Below are 5,122 nucleotides of genomic sequence, written 5' to 3'. Positions count from 1 at the left end.
AACTAACAAAAATCGAAAAAAATCATTTTTTAATTTCTTAATTGAAAGATCTTATATATTTTTTCATAAATAACCGGATAATTATTCGAATAAAAAACCGAGTAACTAACAAAAATCGAAAAAATCATTTTTTAATTTCTTAATTGATAGATTTTATATAATTTTTTTTATTTTTTCATAAATAATCGGATAATTATTCGAATAAAAAAACCGAATAATCAAGAAAAGATTCCTAAAAATTTAATGTGTGATAATAATGTTGAAAGCATATAATTATAAAAATTTATGCAAAAAAATAACCGAATAATTATTCGAATAAAAAACCGAATTAACGAAAATTATTGGAAAAAAGTACAAAAAATTGTTTCAAAATAAATTTTAAAATTTAAAGAATACATTTAAAAACTTTTTTTATAAATAACCGGATAATTACTCGAATATGAAACCGAATAAATAGAAAATTATTCGGATAATCGGAAGAAAAAAATTTAAAAAGTTTTTATATTTAATAATTATATTATTGTAAAATAATTCATCATTTGTTTATAAATAACCGGATAATTATTCGAATAAAAAACCGAATAAGTGGAAATTTATTCGAATAATTGCAAATAAATTTGTTTCAAAATAAATTTTAAAATTTAGAGGATACAATTACAATTTTTTTTATAAATAACCGTATTCGAATATAAAACCGATTAATTAGAAAATTATTCGAATAATCGGAAGAAAAAAATTTAATAAGTTTTTATATGAAATTTATTGTAAAATAATTCATAATTTTTGTTTAATAACCGTATAATTATTCGAATAAAAAACCGAATAAATGGAAAATTATTCGAATAATTGCAAATAAAATTGTTTCATAAATTTTAAAATTGATTGAATATAAATTATTAAAATATATTTGCTAAAAATAACCGGATAATTATTCGAATAAAAAACCGAATTAACGAATATTATTGAAAAAAAGTACGAATATTTTTTTTCAAAATAAATTTTAAAATTTAAAGAATATATTTATTAACTTTTTTTATGAACAACCCGATAATTATTCGAATAAATGGAATATTATTCGGATAATTATTCGAATATAAAACCGAATAAATAGAAAATTATTCGAATAATCGGAAGAAAAAAATTTATAAAGTTTTTATATGAAATTTATATTGAGTAATTATAGTCAATAAAAATTAAAAAAAATATCCGGATAATTATTCGAATAAAAAACCGAATTATCGAAAATTATTGAAAAAAATTCACAAAATTTTTTCAAAATAAATTTTAAAATTTAAAGAATATATTTAGTAACCTTTTTTTTACAAATAACCGGATAATTATTCGAATAATCAGAAATAAAATTTTAAAAAGTTTTTAATTATTAAAAATTTAAAAGAAACGGATAATAATTCTAATAATAAAAGATATTTGCAAAAACTAACCGGATAATTATTCGAATAAAAAACCGAATTAATTAAAATTATTGGAAAAAAGGTCCAAAAAAAAGTTGCAAAATAAATTTTAAAAATGAAAGAATATATTTCGTGACTTTTTTTACAAATAACCGGATAATTATTCGAATAAAAAACCAAATTAACGAAAATTATACGAAAAAAGTTTCATAAATTTTAAAATTGAATGAATACAATTTTTTTTAAATAACCGGATAATTATTCGAATATAAAACCGAATAAATAGAAAATTATTCGAATAATCTCAAATAAAATTTTTAAAAGTTTTTATATGATATTTATATTGAATAATTATTCAAACTTTTTTAAATAACCGGATAATTATTCGAATAAAAAACCGAATAATTGGAAAATTTATTCAATAAAAAAAACAAAATTAATTTTTAAATTAAGAAATAGATTTAGTAACTTGTTAAAAAAAATCAGATAATTATTCGAATAAAAAACCGAATAAGTGGAAAATTATTTGTATTGAAAACCGGATAATGAAAAAAATTTCTATAAATTTAGTTTTTTATTATTATATTGAATGATTATAATTATTCATAATTTAAAAAAATATAACCGGATAATTATTCGAATAAAAAACCGAATAAACTTTAGTTTTATTCGAAATAAAACCGAATCATTTTAAAAATCGCCTTAAAGTGAATTTTTAAATTAAAAGGAATTTATTTAGTAATTTTTTTTTGAAACAATAACCGGATAATTAATTACTCGAATAAAAAACCGAATAATTGAAAACTATTCGAATAATCCAAAATAAAATTTTAAAAAGTACTTTTAATATTGAAAAATTATTCAAAATTATTTTTAAATATGTAACCGGATAAATATTCGAATAAAAAAAACGAATAATCGAAAAAGTTTGCAGAAATTTGTGTGTTTTAATCTTAGATTTTTCTTTCCAAAAAATTATTCGAATAAATTGGAAAATACTCGGATAATTATTCGAATAAAACCGATTAATTGAAAAAAAATTTCTAAAATTTCCAATTTTTCTTTTTACCCCAAAAACTTCTTAAATTCTCAATTTTACTTTTATATTGCAAAAAATATTCGGATAAATATTCGAATAAAAAAAACGAATAATCGAAAAAGTTTACAGAAATTTGTGTGTTTTCATCTTAGATTTTTCTTTCCAAAAAAATTATTCGAATAATTGAGAAAATACTCGGATAATTATTCGAATAAAAACCGATTAATTGAAAAAAAATTTCTAAAATTTCCAATTTTACTTTTAAATTGAACGATTGTAATTATTTAAATAAATTACCCCAAAAAATTCTTAAATTTACAATTTTACTTTTATATTGCAAAAAATATTCGGATAAATATTCGAATAAAAAAAATGAATAATCAAAAAAGTTTGCAGAAATTTGTCTGTTTTAATCTTAGATTTATCTTTTTCCAAAAAAATTATTCGAATAATTGAGAAAATACTCGGATAATTATTCGAATAAAAACGGATTAATTGAAAAAAAATTTCTAAAATTTCCAATTTTTCTTTTTACCCCAAAAAATTCTTAAATTCTCAATTTTATTTTATATTGCAAAAAATATTCGGATAAATATTCGAATAAAAAAAACGAATAATCGAAAAAGTTTGCAGAAATTTGTGTGTTTTAATCTTAGATTTTTCTTTCCAAAAAATTATTCGAATAATTGAGAAAATACTCGGATAATTATTCGAATAAAAACCGATTAATTGAAAAAAAATTAAAAAAATTAAAAAATTTAAAATTTTACTTTTAAATTGAACGATTGTAATTATTTAAATAAATTACCCCAAAATATTGGGTTTTTTCAACGAATAAAAAACCGAATAATCGCAACAATCGTAAAATCTCTTTACTTTACATAAATTTATCATAAATCATTTGTCAAAAAATGTTATTTATGGTCAACTGAATATTTGTTTAAACATGTATTGACAGTTTTATTTAAAAAAAAAATGATTTCTTTAAATCTTTCAACTTTAATTTATAAACAAAAATAACTCTTCCTGTTTGTTGTCTGGTCAGGTCTTTCCAACAAAGTATAATTTATTAAAACGTCACAATTTATTTAAGACTTTTTTTTGGTGATTAAATATTTTATTTGAGGTAAAACTTTGTAAAGTAAGAAAAACTAAAATGCTTAAAAAAAAGCAACAGGTGCTTTTGGTACGTGTGTTGTGGCAGTGTGGCAGTTGCAAGTTGTTGGTGTGTTTGTATGTCAAACACTTGTACATAAAACAAATTTTTAACAATTATCCAACAGCCAGCCACAACAAAGTATGAATCAACAAGAAATATTAAATAAATTAATGGCCTTAAAATACCTTTAAAAACATTTTTTTTTATTATTGGGGTCAATGGATTTTGTGTAATTGCTGTTGCACCATTAAATAAAAACGAGTAATGAATGATTATTAGGGCTATTCATGCATAATCGTAAAATAATTATAACTAAACAATAAACAAAGCTTTGTAAAGCATTCAAAATATTTGAATTTTCGAATCTAAAACTATTTGAAACTATTTGCTTTAGTTTAAAATCCTCAAAGTCCTACGCGAATACCCCTAATAACCAAAGAAATAGCTAGCGAGTTTTTTAAATTTATTTTACCCACAAATAATTGCAATCAAACATTACTTTCAACAAGTTGTAACATATCGACCACTTCGCCCGCTCCACCTTCCACTCCTTTCTCAGTTTCTCTTTTTAATGTAGAGTGTATAAAGTCTTGTAATGACCATGTTTAACCAATTACACCTGGTCTTTCGGTAACATTAGTCATGTGGGAATTTTCCTCCATTAAAGGCGGCAAAATAAACAAAACAAAACCAAACAGCAGTCAATGAACAACAATAACCGTGTGGCTTTTGTTAACCAACCCAAGAGATTGAGAGATTGTTGCCATAAAAAAAATGTAGTTGTGGTCATACCAAAACATATTTTCGTATTTAATTTTTCTTTTGTGGCCATTGTTATGTGTTTAACTGCATTTGACAGTTTCAATTACCAAGATTTGTATCAGACTTGTTTTGTTTTTTCTTCTGTAATTGGCAGGAGTTTCGGTTTTACTTTTCTGCGCTTAATTATGAATGAATTTGCACTGTTATGAGATATTAAATCTCATTAGGCGTTAATAAATTATGTTTTAATGAAATTGAAATTGTTGAAAGAGACTTGAATGGTAAAGAGGAAGAGTTAATGGAGTTTCAGGAGGATATTGGAAACTCCAGGAAGCAGTTGTTGCCGTTTTTGGATTAATCTGTGGCATCTATCCTTTAGGATCTATGATATTCATCTAAAGGGATTTATTGCTTTCTCTATGAAGTCAAATCAGTTATTCCGTGTTTTCTTTCAATTGTATTAACAACATCTTCATTAACAACATCTTCAAATCCTTTTTCCTTATAACGAAATATGTCAGAGGATTTAGGAAGAATAGGAAGAATAGGAAGGATAGAAAGAATAGGAAGAATAGGAAGGATAGGAAGGATAGGAAGGATAGGAAGGATAGGAAGGATAGGAAGGATAGGAAGGATAGGAAGGATAGGAAGGATAGGAAGGATAGGAAGGATAGGAAGGATAGGAAGGATAGGAAGGATAGGAAGGATAGGAAGGATAGGAAGGATAGGAAGGATAGGAAGGATAGGAAG

The sequence above is a fragment of the Calliphora vicina genome, chromosome 4 (genome assembly GCF_958450345.1).
Source record: "Calliphora vicina chromosome 4, idCalVici1.1, whole genome shotgun sequence".
NCBI classification, from domain to species: Eukaryota; Metazoa; Arthropoda; class Insecta; order Diptera; family Calliphoridae; genus Calliphora; species Calliphora vicina.
This window is presented reverse-complemented; position numbering follows the sequence as displayed.